At 44.2% G+C, this 21,144-nt stretch overlaps 1 long non-coding RNA gene across 1 annotated transcript in view; it reads right to left on the minus strand.

The window, feature by feature from the left end:
* Positions 1-897: 897 nt before the first annotated feature.
* The window catches only part of LOC137656056 (uncharacterized), a 41,009-nt gene continuing 20,762 nt past the window's right edge, over positions 898-21,144 (minus strand). The window contains exons 2-3 of the long non-coding RNA XR_011046925.1: positions 20,521-20,591; positions 898-1,345 (exon numbers count right to left, since the gene is read on the minus strand). This is a non-coding gene — a long non-coding RNA (uncharacterized lncRNA). The remainder of the gene's footprint in view (positions 1,346-20,520; positions 20,592-21,144) is intronic.

Consider the following 21,144-nt stretch of genomic DNA (forward strand, 5'->3'; position numbering starts at 1 on the left):
ACGAAGGAAAAATCTATTTCTGGGGAGAGACCTGTGACGCCCGGTGAAAAGTCCTTCTTTCTACCTTTTCTGATATAAATCCTCCAAATATACCAGAGAAAAATAAAAGCATGGAATGCAGAGGTTACTACCCTCGCGCGAGCACCTCGTGAGTGTCGTGTATACATCATGGGCGTGTGAAAAGCACTATTCACAGGCTGTCTTCCAATTAGATAACTCCTTCATCAAAGGGAAGGGCCAGATTATAATCAAGCAATACAACTGAAGTCAAGTGGGGGGGACAAAGTCTGATGTCAAATTACCTCGGGCTGGTTCACAGCAACCCTTCAACTTGACTATTCCAGTTAAAATCCCATTTGAATATGAAAAGGACAGTATGTGATCCGATTGTAGTGGTTTTTAACATGCGTTATGTATTTTTGGTAATTAGAGAAGTAGTAAATCAACTGCATTATGCTGAAGGCAACCATCCCACACAAGGATCCTTCCTAACAGTGTTTACACTTCAACCAGTTTAGCCACTGACATAATAACTGACATCATGACTTCGGCTCCGTATTATGACAAATTACTTTCATGTTTTGCATGTTTTGGTACATAAATTAAAATATTTAAGTTATAGTATAAAGTATATTAGTTATCAGTGCAACAAAAGTTTCTTTAATATAAGTTTCTGAAAACAAAACTAATGAGTAACAAAGACCCTACATTATCTACATACTTAGCCAATTATTCAACAAACACCAAAGGTAAGTTTCAATATAGTGTAGCATTCAGTTTTAAATGATTAGCCCCAAAATGCAGTCTAGAAAGGATGTACTACGGCAAAACTGCTCTTATAACCGGATAAGTACCTTGTGGAAAGTTTGAGTCTTTGAATTGTGGGGTTAGTTAGCTTAACCAGTCATGAGTATGGATTTCATAGGACTGGCTTTAATTTGTTTTGTTCTTAATACAAAATGAAGATCACAAAATATATTTGGCCCCAAAACTTTACATGGAAAATGCAACCACATTTAAGAGTTGAAACTGTCAAGTCAGTGGTTTAGTTAAACTACATAATAATAATGATACGTGATATTACCATAAAACTTACTTACTTGAGGGTCGACGTGCTTTTCTTGCAAAAACAAATTGCTCGAGTTGACTCTTAGTTGATGGGACTCGCAACTAAACTTGATACAAGTTACCTTGCAACACATTACCTGTACTTTTCAAACAGAATGCCACATTCCAAATTATGTCATCTAGGATGTTTAAGCGATGTCATAAAGCAGCCAATAGGAATCACACTACGATCTGGACATAGCCCCTCCTTTGTCTGCACCGCCAATATCCATACTTCCTTTAATACATAAACCAAAAACACATTATTACAAGATGCAAACTAACATTAAAACTGTAGATTTAGAGTTCTCTTGCTTGAGGGTACACTCGGGCACACTGTTCTATCTAATTTCTCTTCCTCTTGTTTTATTAACGTATTTATAGTTTATATTGAAAATAGTTTTTTTTAATGTTGTTACTCTTCTTAAAATATTTTATCTCTCCTTCTTTCTTTTCCTCACTGGGCTACTTTCCCTGTTGGAGCCCCTGGGCTTATAGCATCCTGCTTTTCCAACTAGGGTTGCAGCTTAGCAAGTAATATTAATAATAATAAACTACTGTATTCCATTATGATAATGACAAATAAAGAATATCAATGGATTTCAACAAAATAATACACAGTCTACAGGATTTTAAAAATTAAAAGTCCTTGAAAACAATTTACCCTGTACCTCCTTTATCATACACTGCATAACACTTGTTAAAAGAAACTCTTACAAATGGACTAAAGAGATATTTACATACTATAGTACATTATTAAATTTTCATATAGTTCAAATTGTAACCTACAAAATGAGAAGAATGCAAATATGAATGAGAAGAATTAAAAGGCTAATGTATTACAGCAATACCTCTCTATATGCGAGTTCACCATATTTCTAATAAGCCTTTACATCACTTATCCTTAAGTATCAAATAAAAAAGTAAAACCCACATTAGGTTGTCTTTTCTAATCATAAAATAAGGATTAAGTGCTGTACTGTACTGTACAGTACTGAACTATATTGTACTTCACATGGAAGCTTATTAGAATACAGTAAGAATCCAGTTTTTATAAAATGATAGCTGATTATAAGTACTGTACTGTTATTGTATTCAACCGAGTGTTTCAAGGAACATGCAAGTCACATTAAAAAGGGATTTTGACGAAGGAAAAATCTATTTCTGGGAAGAGACTTGTGACGCCCGGTGAAAAGGGTCCTTCTTTACACTTTTCTGATATAAATCTTCCAAATATACCAGAGAAAGATAAAAGCATGGAATGCAGAGGTTACTACCCTCGCGCGAGCACCTTGTGGGTGTCGTGTATACAACGGGCGTGTGAAAACCACTATTCACAGGCTGTCTTCCATTTTGATAATTCCTTCATCAAAGGGAAGGGCCGTAACAGAGGCCCTAGAGAACACACTTGGACCACGCCACCGACACCTAACACGCACGCCCTCTAGGACATCCTTCTGCAAGAACATATGGCTTGGCAAGGAAAGGGTGGGTCCGTACAAAATAACCGGGAAGGGTTTCACCGGGCATCACAGGTCTCTTCCCAGAAATAGATTTTTCCTTCGTCAAAATCCCTTTTCTGGGGCGACCTGTGACGGCCGGTGAAAATGTACCAGAGAATGCCTTCCAAGCCCAATAAAGTAATAACATAATGAGGAGAAAACAAACACCATGTAAGACAATAAAATAATATAATACTGTATGTAAACATAGGGAACGTAAGGCTAAATAAATATGAAGACAAGGAAGCATCTGAGTGTCCAAACGCAAAAGGCATCAAATCTTACATGTCTAAGCATACCTAAACATTAAAGGAACGGTAAATACAATAACAGTTAAAGCATAGGAATTAAACATGGTAAATATCTTAGGGCTAACGAACCACCCAGGAGAGTGGCGACGTGGTGTGAGTGGCGGGTAGGAGGGAGAAGAGAAGAGATGGAAGAAAGGAATAAGCAGAGATTAATGGGGAGAGATAAGACTCCCCGCTGCAACCGTTGGGTATTTAAGGGCCTGTAAGTTCTTTAGATAGTGGCGTTTGAAAACCATAGGAGATTTCCAACCCGTATATTTATTAAGGTCACCAAAATCCATGTTCTGGAAGTAATTGATGGAGGTAGCTACTGACCGTATATCATGAGCATGGGGAAATGATTCCGGGTTAGCATGTTTAATGAAGTAGAGGATTTGTTGTCTGATACCTTGAATGGAAATATACCTCCTTGTTCCCTGATAAACAAGGAGCCAGACGAGCGGGTGGCAGTTCTAGCTAAAAAGGCCCTGAGAGTAGTGACTGGACACAGAGAAGGATCCTGGGGAAGAGAGATACTGTAATCTTACAAGGGGACCACCTATTTTGCGGATCCTCATTTTTAGCTAGGAAAGCTCTGTCTGGAGAAAGGAGTACTTCGCCTGAAGGGAGGAAATCTATGTTTTCCGGGTTTCGTGAGAGAGCTGCTAGTTCTGAGATTCTAGCACCTGAGGCCATAGCCGTTAGAAATAAAGTCTTCCTAAGAAGAGTGATATAAGAGCAGTATTCATTGTCCGTGTCCGACGCAAGTTTGAGGACATCGTTCAGAGACCAAGAGACCTTTTGCGGCCGAACCGAAGGTTGAAGCCTAGCACACGCTTTTGGAATAGATGAGAAATAAGACTCCGCCAGGTTAATGTTACACCCAACAAGGAAGATCTTCTTCAAAGCTGACTTGATGGTGGTTATAGTGCTAGCTGCTAGGCCTTTGTCAAATAGGAACCTAAAGGACGAGATGGCTAAATTCGGAGACATACGAGTATGGTCCGAATTCTCTAGGAAATCTGCTAGTTTCTTAACGGCTGAATCATATTGACGAATTGTCGAGTCCCTTTTGTCTGATTCGATGAAGAGAACGTTTTCCGGGTCAATGTTTGCGTCTCTACGAGCTGCAAACTTCATGAAGTCCACAAAGTTAGGGTTTTGGCTATCCTTGAGGAATCTGACACAGTCTGAGTTTGGATTACTTGGGTCAGTTTGGGGAATGGGATCCGGAAGGGACGGAGTTTCAACTCGAGGAGGAGAGGAAACCAACTGCTCTTTGGCCAGTGAGGTGCTACTAAAGCCACTGCCCCCCGGAAGGAGCGTAGTTTGTGTAAAACTTTCATTAGAAGATTCACAGGGGGAAATAGGTAAATCTTCCTCCAATGGTTCCAATCCAGGGTTAATGCGTCTATGGCATAAGCCTAAGGGTTCAGGTTTGGTGTCACATAACAAGGAAGTTTGTGATTCATCTGAGTTGCGAATAGATCTACCTGGAGGCCCGGAACCAGCCTGAGTATCCACCGGAATGAAATTATGTCTAGAGACCATTCTGATTCCAGTGGTTTCGTCCTGGATAGTGAGTCCGCTATCACATTCTGGACTCCCACTAGGTGAGTTGCTGACAGGAACCAGTTCTTTTCTGTTGCCAAGGCGAAGATAGTGACCAGGATCTGAATCAGGTTGGGTGACTTGGATCCTCCTCTGTTGATGCAGTGTACTACGGCTGTGCTGTCTGACACTACTCTGATGTGGGTCGACCTCGGAGGAGAGAGTCTCTTCAGGGTCAAGAACACTGCCATGGCTTCGAGAACATTGATATGGAAGCGTTTCATGGCGGGTGACCAAGAGCTCTGAAACATCTGATGTTCGGAGTAACCCCCCCATCCACTCAGAGACGCGTCTGTGTGAATTGTCACTTGTGGAGGTGGGAATTGTAGAGGAACCGATTTGGAGAGGTTCTTCGGTTCGGACCATGGGTGTAGTCTCATTTTCAAGACAGAGGGGATCTTCGAGACCTTGTCTCTTAAAGGTACAGTAGCTCTCTTTCTCCAAACTCAATTGATGTCTTTGAGTTTGGCTTTTAATAGGCGATCTGTTACTGAAGCGAATTGGAGAAGGCCGAGGATGCTTTCTAAGGCTCTTCTGGACACCTGTTTGTGTTTGAGAAAATTCTTGATCTTGGAAGCTATTTCTCTTACCTTTTTGGAAGGAGAGACAGCTTGTGCTTTGAAAGGTCCCACTGAATGCCTAACCATTCGAATTGGCCTGATGGTTGTAGGCGGGACTTTTGGAGATTGACCCGAAATCCCAGGTTGGCGAGAAATCGAAGTACTTTCTTCATAGCTCTGTTGCATTCCAGGGCCAACCGAGCCCAAGTGAGCCAATCGTCCAGATAAGTAATGATCTGTATCCCTTGGTTCCTGAGTTGTTCTAACACTGTCTCTCCCAGTTTCGTGAATATCCTGGGCGCAATGTTGAGGCCGAAGGGCATGACTTTGAACGCAAAGGCTTTCCTGCCTAGACGGAAACCTAGGTAAGGAGAGAAGTTTCGAGCTATTGGTACATGATAATAGGCGTCGGTGAGATTGATAGAGGCGGTGACGGCCCCACGGGGAAGTAAGGTCCGTACCTGAGAGATAGTCAACATCCGGAACTTGTCGCAGAGGATGTAAGAATTTAGCTTTGACAAGTCCAGGACCACTCTCAATGCCGACGAGCCTTTCTTCGGAACTGTGAACTTCAGCAATCGAACCCGTTTGATTGCTTTTTTCTTGAGTAACTCTGTGGTGTACTCTTTCAGGATGGTAGTGGGTTTCTGGAAGAAGGTCACTGGTGGAGGAGGAGAACCTTATGACCATTTCCACCCCAAACCTTTGGAGATTATGCTGTGAGCCCACGGACTGAAGGTCCAATGGTCTCGAAAGTGGTAAAGTCTCCCCCCTACCGGGACTACATCATTGTGAGGGAGTGAATCTAGGTCCTTTCCCTCCCCGAGCATCCCTTGTCCTAGGTCCGCCTCGTTGGCGGAACTGTCCTCTACCCCTGTAGCTACCTCTCTGGTGTCCACGAAAGGAACCTGAGGGTTCGTAGCTAGGGTTGTATGCAGGCGAGGGCATCCAAACGGGGTTGGGTTGTGTACCTGGGGGAGCAGTGAGGTAGACCACCTGTTGAGGGGGATTTGGTTGCAGAGACGTCGAAGCAGAGGGAGACTGTGATGACGAGTGGGTAACTGACGATTGATGGTAGTGACCCTGGTTCGTCTTGTAAGGGGTAAATCTCCGTTTCTTCTTGAAGAAAGCTTGCTTTTGGGATTCGACCTTCCTTTTGGCAGTGAGGCCCCACCTCACTTGCAAATTTTGGTTTGCTCTCGCAGCGTCTTGCAGAACCTTGTTCACCTCCTCCTGAGGAAAGAGGGTTTTACCCCAGCAGGAGGAAGCTATCAGCCTGTTCGGTTCATGTCTGATCGAGACCTCAGATAGAACATATTTCCTGCAACTAACCCGAGCAGAGCAGAACTCGTGTAGGTCGATTTGGAAGGACAGAGACAGGTTCTTCGTGAATATCCAAAACAAGGTCTCAGTCGGATAAAGCGAGGCTAGAGACTCCGCGAAGGTAATGGAGTGGAGAGACCTAGCTAACCTATTTCGTGCCTCAAACTCAGTCTTGAGAAGATTCTCCGGTAATTTGGGAAGCTTCTCGGAAAACAGATTAGAGGCGCAGTCTGGGTCTAACTTCCATACTGTGAAAGTAGAGGAAGCATCGTCCCAGATAGTAGAGGTACTCGGGATGAGCATGGAGGTGGGGTCCGTCTCTTTAAGAGCCGGCATGGCAGAACCTTCTTTGACAGCTTGAAAAGTAAGACCTGCCACTTTATCCGTAATAGGTAAGGTAATAACGGGAGCAGTTGTAAATATGGTGTAGGCCCCTTTGTGCGGGGTGAGCTTGGAATTAGCGCACCCCCAGTCCGACAACGTCCTGGCCCAGACGTGGGCCTTCTCTTTAGGAAATATTACCGTTTCCTTCGGTACCTTGTCTAACCTAACCAAGGCATGTTCTTTCAAACGGACGAAGCCGTTGAATGGGAATTCTAGTCCCGGAGGATAAAATTCTAGGTCCTCTAGAGGGCGGGTGCCTATGCCCTCCAGAGTTATGGCACCATCTATATATGGAGCATGTAAGGCAAACCTCCATGGGTTGTTTTTATCGAAGGGGGGTAACTTCGATGCGTCTGGGGCTGAAGAAGGAGGCATCTGAGTTCCTGAACGGATCAGATTCGCCACCATATCTTTGAGCTCCGTCATAGCTCCCTGGCTTGCCCTAGAATGTTGTTGTATCTGCTCTTTAACAATATCCCTGATCAGGTCGGCGGGGAAGGAGGGATCCTGAGCACGATCCGCTGACAAAGCCCTGGACTTAGCGGACTTCGTCTTTTTAGCAGTCACGGTTTTATGTAAAGTAATATGAACATCAGGATCCTTTGAGGGTCCAGGGACCGGTGACGCAGATAATGGCAAAGCTGAAGGCTTAAAGATACGTAGTGGCTTCACCTTGGGTCGTACAGGAACGGAGGGATCCCGAGGAGAAGCCGTAGGCTTATCAAAGCCGTGAAAGGAAGAAGTAGAGGAAGGAGTGAGAGATGAAAGGGGGTCCACCAACTCATCACCACCTACCTGCTCATCCACGGGTTCGACGTCCAAATCTAGAGAGGACGCGTCCTCCGTCAATAAAGCTTCTTCTTCCGTTGGGATGGTTGCTCTAACCGCCTCAATTAACGGGGCCGCTGTCTCCGGTGGAACTGCAGCAGTAGTAGAGCCCGGGAATAGGTGAGAGGCCATGTCTCCATCGAGGAGATAGGGTGCGCCAGACTGAGCATTCCTTCCAAAGCCTGACACGCACGGACGGAGAGCAGCTCTTGCAGCCCGGAGAGATTCATCATCAGCCTGAAAGAGGTGAGGGGATTAGTGATGAAGCAATAAGCGATGTATATATATATAAAGAACCAATTAATTCATCGCAAAGGATACCAAAAGGAACAAGCTAGAACCAACTTACATCATCGTTCAGGAGTAGGGATGAAAGCTCGTAGCAGAGCGTGCATGACTCCGGGAAACATACCATGTAGGGGGCTTGTCCCGGTTCCCGAGAGAAGGATATGGAGCAATGCGCATGAGATCGGTATAGGTCATGGCCCAGGGGATCATTAAAAGCAGCGGGGCACCCCTTGGCAGCGCAGCGGACCTTCTGTAAAAGAAAGGAGACATAAGTCTGGATGTTCCTTGAGACTCTGGTCAGTGAACAGATGAATCAAAAGAAATAGATAACATTAATTATGTGTGCCTAACATGGTTCTATAATTGCTAGCTAGAGCTACAAATTAATATATTAAAGTCAAGTAACCACGTAACATGTAACTATAAACCTCATCGGTAAAATAATGTTAACCTCGGTTCTGAACGTCTGAGTGATCTCCGGTGAAGCCGGAGATCCGGTGACAAAGGTACGTAATAATGAAATTGTGAACATCAGCGGTAAGATAATGTTAACCTCAATGCTGAACGTCTGTGTGATCTCCGGTGAAGCCGGAGATCCGGTGAAAAAGGATCGTAATAATGAAATTGTGATTAATCTTGAAAAAGGTTCGTGTGCATAAGGCCGAAGCCGGGTTTCACCGTTGCACTCCAAATATCTGACTAGTTTCAACCCAATGAGTATCCATTATAGCGGAGTAGAACTCAAGGCGGAGAGGGTGAACGTTCCGAAGAGAACGGAACTACGGGTGGCGGCATAAAGCAAGCCCAAAGTAATGACTCATACATGAACGGAACCTATTAATAATGCTAGCTATATTAACTGTACCACATCAATAAAACGTAAATATCATCAAACGTAATACTGTATCATAAACCCGTAGAAGGAGAGGGGGAAGGGATAACTCGTGAGCGTATAAAACGAAAAACGGGAAATCCACCTCTTCTTACTCGAGATTAAGAAAGAAAACGAGAGAAAGGGTAACTCGTAACTGTAGTAACAGAAAACGAGAACTCCATGCTCACGCTCTCATGGTTACATTATAAAGAACCAAAAGCACACAATAATATGATATAAGAATAATAATAAAATTGTAATAACCAAGAACGAAGAATAACGACAGCGTAACAAATAAATGTAAAGATATAGTCTAAAAACGACCACCTTCCCGAGGCGGGTACTTAAACTATAACAAAGCCAAGAACGTTATTCTTCGTTCGTCCAAATTGGACTTGCTAGCAAAAAATACCATAGTAAAAACAATAATAAAATAATGATAATAATAATGGTCATAAATCGTAAGTGATATAACCTAGATGACAGAGTACCAGATGGGCAATATTAACTTGAAATACCAGCGAAGCGAACAACGCCAAAATGGCTACCGACACCGAGGAAGGCCAAGCTGCTCCCAAAATTAAAATCCACATTACTGGAAAGAGAACAAATGCCCGGTACTGTAAAAAGCTGTCAAAACAAACTATGGTACTTAACATTGGTAAAGGTGAAGTAGCAGCGTCAGTCATGATGAATTAACGTCAAACACGGGAAAAAACACCAAGAGCACAAACAAAACAACTAAGCGAGCAAGTCCAAAACAGAAGGATGCCCTAGAGGGCGCGCGTTAGGTGTCGGTGGCGTGGTCCAAGTGTGTTCTCTAGGGCCTCTGTTACGGCCCTTCCCTTTGATGAAGGAATTATCTAAATGGAAGACAGCCTGTGAATAGTGGTTTTCACACGCCCCTGTTGTATACACGACACCCACAAGGTGCTCGCGCGAGGGTAGTAACCTCTGTATTCCATGCTTTTATCTTTCTCTGGTATATTTGGAAGATTTATATCAGAAAAGTGTAAAGAAGGACCGTTTTCACCGGCCGTCACAGGTCGCCCCAGAAAGACAAAATTCCAACCTACAGCGAAAATTGCCTCAAGCAGTCTCTCTTGACACCATTTAATGACAAAAGGCAGTTAATTAGGAAATACATTCCATATGTAATCTGTGTTTATGGACCAGTTCAGGACAATATCAAACAGCTGGAATGGCGGTTGGCATTTTCATTCTTGGCCAAGGCTCTGAATTAAAAGGAATCCCTAACCTTGGATTAGTATTGATAATGAAAGGCCTAATAAAAGACTTTCTCCTTGGTTTAAAGTCACCGAGTTGTAAAGTCAATTCTGCTGGCGAGCACACATTCAAGAGATGGGATTGCAGGTGTAACCAAATCAAAAGGACAGGTAACACTGTCCAACCAATCATTTCAAAGGCTCCCCATGAACCAAACGAAGAGAAAGGCCATGAGCCTGAGCAAGGGTGATTAGAAATTTAGTCCACTACCAGGAACCAGCCTATGGAAGCTATTCCTGAGTAGAATCTAAATAGTGTACAGTATTGGTAGGTTTGAATTTCACATATTGAAAGTAATGGATCGGTAGAAGCCTAATATGCATCGAGTAGCTTTCCACGCAGGGAGAAAGATATCAGATAGGCGAACAGTAAAAAAAGTTCATCTCTCCAAATGTTGAAAGTCATTCGACAGGCAGAAAGATAACATAACATATAGCAGGAATATATTAAATCCATGATCTTAAGCACTCCTTTACATTAAGCGCATGAAGAATGAACAACCCAAGGCCCATATAACTCATGCAAGTAGGTTATACAATCACCACCAGCAGTGAAGTTAGTGCTGTAGGGAGAGAATAAATTGGGTGACCATCAAGGTTAGGTTAGGTCAGTAGGTTAGGTCCGTTCTGTAGGAAGAGCGAGAGTGCGGTTTAACAGGTAGGCAGGAAAGTGGGTGGAGCTCGGATAATGGGCAGCCAATTGAAATGGATTGATTCTTAAGGGCAGGAAAATGGGTGGAGTTGGGTCTACCAGCACTAAGGTTAGTGGTGTATGATGATAGTGAAGAATGAAGGGGAGCAGGCAAGCTGGGATAGTTACGTTAAGGGGTAGCCAATTAGAATGGATGGATTTTTATGGACTGGAATTCGTAACCAATTGAAACATTGATTCTTTAGGACTAGCATGGATAGCCAATTAGAATGAATAGATTCTTATGGATTAATGATGCTATTTTCCATACTAATGCATTATGAAAATTTGCATCTGCACAAATAAAAATTACTGCATACTAAAATACATAAGTAGCACCATCTTGTCTATGGACAAATTTTAAATTAAGCAGTTTCTTTACTCTAGGACTTTAAAATTGCTATTCATATATTTTACATAAAAACTAATTTCCCGACATCAAGGTTTCCGGAGTATTTGTTATTAGAATATACTCATATTGAAGGAATTTTTCCATTGGACAGATGAGAGGGTTACATGGGTATACAAGAGGAATAAAAATTACTGCATATAAAAATACACAAGTAGCACCATCTTGTCTTTGGACAAATTTTAAATTAAGCAGTTTCTATACCCTGGGACTCTAAAACTGCTATTCATATATTTTACATAAAAACTAACTTCCCGACAAAGGTTTCCGGAGCATTTGTTATTAGAAAATACTCATACAGGTATTGAAGGAATTTTTCCATTGGACAGACGAGCCGGGTTACATGGGTATACAAGAGGAATAAAAATTACTGCATATAAAAATACATAAGTAGCACCATCTTGTCTATGGACAAATTTCAAATTAAGCAGTTTCTTTACTCTAGGACTTTATAATTGCTATTCATATATTTTACATAAAAACTAACTTCCCGACATCAAGGTTTCCAAAGCATTTGTTATTAGAATATACTCAAATTGAAGAAATTTTTCTCTCTGGACAGATGAGTAGGGTTGTAAGGGCATACAAGAGGAATTAAGTATTCTTTCAAGTTGCCAGACTGGGTAAAATATCCATGCTGTTCATTCTTTTAAACCAACTAAATCACAACAGCATTAGCATGTTCACATCTCAGAAAGCACGTCCCTAATTGATAAATATGACGGCTCATAAATAAGAAAAGTCAATATGAAGGCTTTTGATACATAGACAATACTGGAGTCATATTATGCAAACACTTAAACTAGTATAATAAAGGGATTTTGACGAAGGAAAAATCTATTTCTGGGGAGAGACCTGTGGCGCCCGGCGAAAAGTCCTTCTTGTATACCTTTTCTGATAAAAACCTTCCAATTATACCAGAGAAAGATAAAAGCATGGAATGCTGAGGTTACAACCCTCGCGCGAGCACCTTTTGGGTGTCGTGTATAAAGCAAAGGCGCGTGAAATCCACTATTCACAGGTTGTCTTCCATTTAGTTAATTCCTTCGCCAAAGGGATGGGCCGATACAGAGGCCCTAGACACATCCCCATCGCCGCACCACCCACGCCACGACGCGAGCGCCATCTGAACAACATCCTTCTGTATTGGCCATGATGGCTTGGAAAGGAAAGGGTGGGATCGTGTAAAATAAGGGGAAGGGTTTCGCCGGGCGCCACAGGTCTCTCCCCAGAAATAGATTTTTCCTTCGTCAAAATCCCTTTTCTGGGTCGAACCTGTGGCGCCCGGCGAAAATGTACCAGAGAATGCCTTCCAAGCCCAACAATAACTACTAATTTAATAAGGGGAGAGAAACAACACCATGTAAAGAAAATCATATATAATTCAGGTAAGTAGGCATAAAATATAAACTAGCCACAGGGCATAGTGAGAGTAAGGATAAACAAACATGATAACAAGGAAACCTCTGAGTATCAGAGGAAAACATGCAACAAAACTGACATGGCTAAGAATATCCCAACTTAATAACAAGGGAAAACAATAATAGTTACAATCATATTAACCTAATATGTAATACACTTAGGGCTAACGAACCACCAAGGAAGCGGCGTCGTGGTGCGAGTGGCGGGTAGGAGGGAGAAGAGAAGAGATGGATGAAAGGAAGAACAAAAGATCAATGGGGAGAGATAAGGCTCCCAGCTGCAACCGTTGGATATTTAAGAGCCTGTAAGTTCTTTAGATAGTGGCGTTTGAAGACCATAGGAGATTTCCAACCCGTGTACTTCTTAAGGTTATCAAAGTCCATATTCTGGAAATAGTTGATGGAGGTAGCTATCGATCGGATATCATGAGCATGGGGAAATGATCCCGGATTGGCTTGTTTAATGAAGTATAGGATCTGTTGCCTAATGCCACGTATGGAAATGGTACCTCCTTGTTCTCTGATAAACAAGGGGCCAGACGATCGGGTAGCAGTCCTGGCTAAAAAGGCCCTGAGAGTGGTGACCGGACATAGAGAAGTATCTTGGAGAAGAGGAATAATCTTCCAAGGGGACCACCTATTTTGGGGGTCCTCGTTCTTAGCTAGGAACGCCCTGTCTGGTGAAAGAAGTACCTCACCTGAAGGGAGGAAATCCATGTTCTCTGAGTTTCGTGAGAGAGCTGCTAGTTCTGAGATTCTGGAACCCGAGGCCAAAGCTGTTAGAAATAAAGTCTTCCTAAGAAGAGTGATATAAGAGCAGGATTCGTTGTCCGTGTCGGAGGCCAGTTTGAGGACATCATTTAGAGACCAAGAGACCTTTTGAGGACGGACCGAAGGTCGAAGCCTAGCACATGCTTTTGGAATAGATGAGAAATAAGACTCCGCCAGGTTAATGTTAAACCCAACCAGGAAGACTTTCCTCAGAGCTGACTTAATGGTGGTTATAGTGCTAGCTGCTAGGCCTTTGTCAAAAATGGACCTAAAGAAGGAGATGGCTAAATTAGGAGTCATAACCGAATGGTCTGAAGTCCTTAAGAAATCCGCTAGTTTCTTAACCGCCGAATCATATTGGCGAATCGTTGAGTCCCTTTTGTCTGATTCTATAAAGAGGACATTATCTGGGTCGATGTTTGCGTCCCTACGTGCCGCAAACTTCATGAAATCCACAAAGTTAGGGTTTTGGCTATCCTTGAGGAATCTGACACAGTCCGTGTTTGGACCACCTGGGTCAGTTTGGGGAATGGGATCCGGAAGGGACGGAGTTTCAACTCGAGGAGGAGAGGAAACCAACTGCTCTTTGGCCAGTGAGGTGCCACTAAAGCTACTGCCCCGTTGAAGGAGCGGAGTTTGTGCAAGACTTTCAGTAGAAGATTCACTGGAGGGAATAAGAAGATCTTCTGCCAATGGTTCCAATCCAGGGTTAATGCGTCCATGGCATAAGCCTGAGGGTCCAGGTTCGGTGTCACATAACACGGGAGTTTGTGATTGAGTCGGGTCGCGAATAGATCTACCTGGAGACCTGGAACCAGCCTGAGTATCCACCGGAAGGAGTGCATGTCCAGGGACCACTCCGATTCCAGTGGGCTCGTCCTGGATAATGCGTCTGCTATCACATTCTGGACTCCTGCTAGGTGAGTTGCTGACAGGAACCAGTCTTTGTCGGCTGCCAAGGTGAAGATAGTGACCAGGATCTGATTCAGGTTGGGTGATTTGGACCCCCCTCTGTTGAGGCAGTGGACTACGGCCGTGCTGTCTGAGACTACTCTGATGTGGGTCGACCTCGGAGGGGAGATTCTCTTCAGGGTCAAGAACACCGCCATGGCTTCGAGAACATTGATATGGAACTGTCTCATGGCGGGTGACCAAGAGCCCTGACACATCTGATGTTGGGAGTAACCCCCCCAACCACTCAGAGACGCGTCGGTATGAATTGTCACTTGTGGAGAGGGGAACTGTAGAGGAACCGACTTGGAGAGGTTCCTCCGATCGGACCATGGTTGTAGTCTCATTTTCAAGACAGAGGGGATCTTCGAGGTCTTGTCTCTTAAAGGTATTGTCGCCCTCTTTCTCCAAACTCGATTGATGTCTTTGAGTTTGGCTTTTAATAGGAGATCGGTCAGTGAGGCAAACTGGAGTAGGCCGAGGACTCGTTCTAAAGCTCTTCTGGACACCTGTTTGTGTTTGAGAAAGTTCCTGACCTTGGAAGCTATCTCCCTCACCTTCTTGGGAGGAAGGGAGAGCTTGTGCTTTGAGAGGTCCCAACGGATGCCTAACCATTCGAAGAGGCTTGATGGTTGTAGGCGGGACTTCCGGAGGTTGACTTGGAAGCCCAGTTTGGCGAGAAAATGGAGTACCTTCGACGTAGCTCTTTTGCATTCCTGGTGCGACTGGGCCCAAATGAGCCAATCGTCCAGATAGGCGACGATTTGTATCCCTTGGTGTCTGAGTTGCTCGAGCACCGTCTCCCCCAGTTTCGTGAATACCCTGGGGGCAATGCTGAGACCGAAGGGCATGACTTTGAATGCGAAGGCTCTCTTGCCGAGACGGAAGCCTAGATAAGGAGAGAAGTTTCGAGCTACTGGGACATGATAATAGGCGTCGGTAAGATCGATAGAGGTGGTGACGGCCCCACGGGGAAGTAAGGTCCGTACCTGAGAGATAGTCAGCATACGGAACTTGTCGCAAAGGATGTAAGAGTTGAGCTTCGACAAGTCCAGAACTACCCTCAACGCCGACGAGTCTTTCTTCGGGACTGTAAACAGGCGGCCTTGGAACTTCAGGGATCGAACCCGCTTGATTGCTCTCTTCTTGAGTAACTCCGCAGTGTACTCTTCCAGGATGGGAGTGGGTCTCTGGAAGAAGGTCACCGGTGGAGGAGGGGATCCCTGTGACCATTTCCAACCCAAGCCCCTTGATATTATGCTGTGAGCCCATGGACTGAAGGTCCAATGATCCCGGAAGTGATAAAGTCTCCCTCCTACCGGCATCACATCATTGGGAGGGAGTGAACTTAGGGCCCCTCCCTCCACGGGAACCCCTTGCTCTGGGCCCGCCGCGTTGGCGGAACTGTCCTCTACCTCTGGAACTCCCTCTTTGGTATCCACGAAAGGAACCGGAGGGTTCGTAGGCAGGGTTGTATGCAGGTGAGGGCATCCAAGAGGGGTTGGGCTGTGTACCAGGGGGAGCAGCGAGGTAGACTACCTGCTGAGGAGGCGCCTGTTGTCGAGAAGTCGAGGCCGCGGAAGGCTGTGGGGACGAGGTACCCCGGGCCGCTTTGTAAGGACTAAACCTCAGCTTCTTCTTGAAGAATGAGTGTCTCTGGGGTTCGAACCTCTTTTTGGCTGAGAGACCCCACCTTACCTGCAAATTCTGGTTTGCCCTCGCTGCGTCCTGAAGAACCTTATCCACCTCGGTCTGAGGGAAGAGGGTCTTACCCCAGCAGGAGGAAGCTATCAGTCTGTTCGGCTCATGCCTGATGGTGGCCTCCGACAGAACGAACTTCCTGCAACTAACCCGTGCTGACCAGAAGTCATGGAGATCTATTTGGTAGGATAGCAGCTGATTCTTTGTGGCGACTCTGAACAGCGTTTCCTCTGGGTAAAGAGATGCAAGGGACTCCATGGAGGTGATGGATTGGAGGGACCTAGCAAGTCTAGTACGGGTCTCGAACTCAGTTTTGAGAAGACTCTCTATTAATCTGGGAAGCTTCTCAGAGAAAAGAGTAGAGGCACAGTCCGGGTCTAGTTTCCCCACCGTGAAGGTAGAGGCCACAGCATCCCAGGCTGCCGAGGAACCCGGAATAAGCAAAGAGGTGGGGTCCGTCTCCTTGAGAGCCGGCATGGAAGAGCCTTCTTTGATGGCCTGTATAGTCAGCTCTGTGACTTTGTCTATGAGCGGCAAAGAGATGGAGGCCGCTGTCGTAAAAATAGTGTAGGAACCCTTGTGAGGGGTGAGCTTGGAGTTAATACACCCCCACTCTGATAGTGTTCTGGCCCAGATAGCCTGGGCCTGCTCTTTTGGAAATATGACCGTTTCCTTCGGTACCTTGTCCATACGGACCAATGCATGTTCCTTTAACCGTACAAAACCATTGAACGGGAATGCTAGGCCCGGGGGATAGAACTCCAGGTCCTCTAGAGGGCGGGTGCCCATGCCCTCCAGAGTTAGGGAGCCATCTACGAATGGAGCATGCAAAGCAAACCGCCAAGGATTGTTTTTATCGAAGGGCGGCAGCTTCGATGCGTCTGGGGCAGAAGGGGGAGGGAACTGAGTTCCGGCGCGGATCAGAGTAGCCATCATATCCTTAATCTCTGTTATTGCACCAGAGTGATGTTGAACTTGATCCCTGACCAATCCTTTGATCAGTTGGATGGGGAGGAGATCAGCCCAGGGTACCTGAAAGTCACCCGTTGGTTTTTTCTTGGATTTGGTAGACTTAGACTTCTTAGGAGTAGTGGTTTTACGAGGAGCAATATGAATATCAGGAGCTGTCGAGGGTCCGGGGACCGGTGACGTTGATACTGGCAAAGCTGAAGTCTTATAAGTTCGAAGTGGCTTCACCTTGGGTCGTACGGAGGCAGAGGGATCCCGAGGAGAAGCCTTAGAGTTATCAAAACCTAGAAAGGAAGAGGTAGAAGAGGGAGTAGGAGAGAAAAGGGTTTCCACCAACTCGGCACCACTTACCTGCTCGTCCCTGGGTTCTACGTCTATATCCAGACCAGCCATGTCCATCGGTACGAGGGTTTCGTCCTCCACGGAAATGGTAGCCCTGACTTCTTCAATTAAAGGGGCAGCAAGGTCAGGAGAGACTGCAGCAGTAGTCGAGCCTGGGAAGAGACGGGAGGCCATATCCCCATCGAGGAGATAGGGTGCGCCAGACGGGGCATTCCTGCCAAAGCCCGACACCCACGGCCGAAGAGTAGCCCTTGCTGACCGAAGAGAGACATCATCAGCCTGTAAGATTTGCAGTGATTAGTGATGGAGGAGGGGGTTTGCCCACCTAAATATACTGTGTATATCATATTCATGTCTATATTAGTGTCTGCCAACGAGAAATAAGGAACAAAGGGAAAACCCACTTACATCATCATTCAGCAGAACTGACGACAACTCGTAACAGAACGAGCACAAATCCGGGAACCACACTGGGTATTGGGCCTGTCCCGGTTCCTGGATAAAGGGAATGGAGCAGTGAGCATGAGACCGGCAGAGGTCATGCCCAACGGGGTCGCTGAACGAGGCAGAGCATCCTTCAGCAGTACAACGGGCCTTCTGTAAAAGAAAGGAGACATGAGTCTGGTGATGCTTGAAACTCTGATAAGGGATAAAAACCTATTATTTTAGAGTTCTGGCACTCACTGAATTACCTAAGCACCCATATTGCATTGACCAAACAACTAACTATTAACTTTAAGTTGATACTGCCCCATACCATTGTTGGCACTTTAAAATTCAATTGTCTGTATATTTGTAATGCACCCAATGTCTGTTAATGACATAAGGATAATAAGCTTAAAGTAATCCGCCGACCTCCAAGGGTCGGGGAAGCAGTGACATGCCCTTAAAATAAATACAAACACCAGCCTTAGCTAAAGGCAAGGCAAATATAAGTGTGAAGTGTATGGGCGACCTCCGGTGAAGCCGGAGCTCCGGTGAGGCCGGATCGTAATGAAATGTCCTGAATAAAGGAGCCTTAGCTAATTAGCTAAGGCAACTTTAAGTGTGAAGTGTTTGGGCGACCTCCGGTGACGCCGGAGGATAATGAGATGCCCTGAATAATTCAATTGTGGCTAATAATTCAATTGTGAAAGATAAAAAGCTAAGTCGTAGCTAAAGACTAAAGCTTAGATTATAGTAAAGCGTATTTACGATCTCCGGTGAGGCCGGAGGGAGAAGAAAGGTCCTGAATAATTATTGTGAATAACAACACAGTTGTAATAACAAAGGCTATTGTGGATATGGCCGTGGCCTGAGACCGAAGTAAGGGCCACCGGAGGGTCGTATCTAAACAATATGAAGCCCGTCCCACGTAGTAAACAATATAAATATAACAATAGAACGAAAGTTATTGAGAATCCCTCGTGGCGGAGTATAACTCAAGGCGGAGTGGAAAACGTTCATAACTACTCCCGAGCCGTAACGGGGAGAGGACGAAACACGGACCAAAATAACGCTAACAATTGAAAAGTCACGAAAAATAAATAACTCGTAAGTTATCATCCACCCAGAGGGGGAGAGGTGAGGGAGGGAGAACCCGCTGAACGCACAAAACGGAAAACGGGAAATCCGCTCCCCCACCGGAGCTAAGAAAGAAAACGAGAGAAAGGGGTAACTCGTGACTGCGAACAGAAAACGGGGACCCCAATCTCTCGCTCTCTTGGACACAAAAACAGGACTAAAAATCACAAAACACTATTACAAACGTATAAAATAAAAAAGTACATCCATATAACACTACGATCGAAGAATAGCATCCGTAAAAACTTAAAATAAATAGCACAGTCGAGACGAACGCCTCGGGCGGTTACTAAACAAAAACAAGGCTAAATCGCTATCTCGTTCGTAGGCTGGACTTACTAGCAAAAAGTACCATGAGCATAAATACACAAAAAAAAAATAAAAATAAAAATAATAACGGTTCTAAAGGCATAAGGCCAGGGACTTAACCAAGAACCTAAGTGACAGAGTACTAAACGGGCAGATAAAGATGAATTCCCAAACAAGTGAACAAACAATGGCCGCCATGAAAGGCCAGACGGGAATAATAAAACAGACTATACTGGATATAAAACACAAGCCCGGTACAATAAAATACTGTCAAAACAAACTATGGTACTTAACATTGGAATGTGTGAAGATGGAGCTTCGGACATGACAAAATAAATCCACGATAGATAAAAAAAACCGAGAGCACAACAAAACCATTCAACACTTTGAATTCCAAAAAGAAGGATGATGTTCAGATGGCGCTCGCGTCGTGGCGTGGGTGGTGCGGCGATGGGGATGTGTCTAGGGCCTCTGTATCGGCCCATCCCTTTGGCGAAGGAATTAACTAAATGGAAGACAACCTGTGAATAGTGGATTTCACGCGCCTTTGCTTTATACACGACACCCAAAAGGTGCTCGCGCGAGGGTTGTAACCTCAGCATTCCATGCTTTTATCTTTCTCTGGTATGATTGGAAGGTTTTTATCAGAAAAGGTATACAAGAAGGACTTTTCGCCGGGCGCCACAGGTTCGACCCAGAAAACAAGTTCTCCATTCCTACCTGATCTATTAATAATCTATTCCCTTTTCCATTATTCCACGAGCTTTCCTTAGGTCCTCCACTTACTACATCCAAATCTCTTTATAGACACAAATTTATCTCAAACTTTTGCATCACCTGTTCAAATCATCTCAAACTGAGATGTGCATGTTATGCAGCTTTGTAACCCTGTTCCTTTAAGAGGAAACATTCACAAGAGGGAGGGAGTTCCTATGACCAAGCTGACTGCTTTAAAATTGTTGGATATCAGAACACACTGACCTGCAGAGGTGCATAAGCATTGACTCCTATCCACCTAACAACCTGAGAAGTTTCTCAGATGGTAGGCTAGGTTTCTGTCAAAAGACAGACTTGTCACAGAGGAACCTATATCCTTAAGGAGGATATATTTGAAATGTATGGTAAATTTGAAGAAATGGAATTTACTGTATACAGTATATTGTGCCCATCGTCCTCTCATAAGGATAATTGAGAAGACACTTCTATCCTTACAAAAATATAGTTGCTCAGCATGGTGAATCAATGTCTGATCCAGCGAATAATAGGGTGGTGGTGGAGGGAGGCAAAACCTTGGACAATAAATTTGATTAAAGGAATGTGTTTAACATGACATTACTAACCATAACCTAGGATCCCAGGATCTTCCCAAGCTACCTCGACTCCCTGCTCCAACCTGACCATTTCCAATATACTGAAAATAAAATAAGATTAGGTTAAAGAGTGACCCGCACTAACCTGGGGAACCAGGTCCCTATGCTAAAACACCAAATACATTACTACTGTTATAATACCCAAGAGTTTGCACAGAAAAAAATAAAACTATAATTAATATTTTATTTTATGTTTATTGCAAATTTTTTATAGAAATTATATCATTTATATCTTTACACACAATAGAGCACTTATGTAAGTTTACAAAAATACTTTAAGGAAAAAGGACAATGTTTTTACAATAACAAAGGACACTAAGGAATAGAAGACAAGATCATGCATTGCATGCAAAATCCAATAAATTCAGTTCTATTTTGCCCGTGTCACTAATTTTCTTGAAAATTACATACAATACTTTGTATAAAATGAGGCAAATGAATTGGCAACATTTTCTTAAAACTGTTTTAGATATGACAAATTATTGTTGCTAAGAAAGACGTCCCAACATAAAAAAAAAATTTGTATTTTTCCAAACCATACAAACCAAAGTCCTTTAGTTAGAGTATGCTTTCAAGTTAAGCTTGATACAGCTT

Source organism: Palaemon carinicauda, chromosome 17 (assembly GCF_036898095.1).
Source record: "Palaemon carinicauda isolate YSFRI2023 chromosome 17, ASM3689809v2, whole genome shotgun sequence".
Classification (NCBI taxonomy): domain Eukaryota; kingdom Metazoa; phylum Arthropoda; class Malacostraca; order Decapoda; family Palaemonidae; genus Palaemon; species Palaemon carinicauda.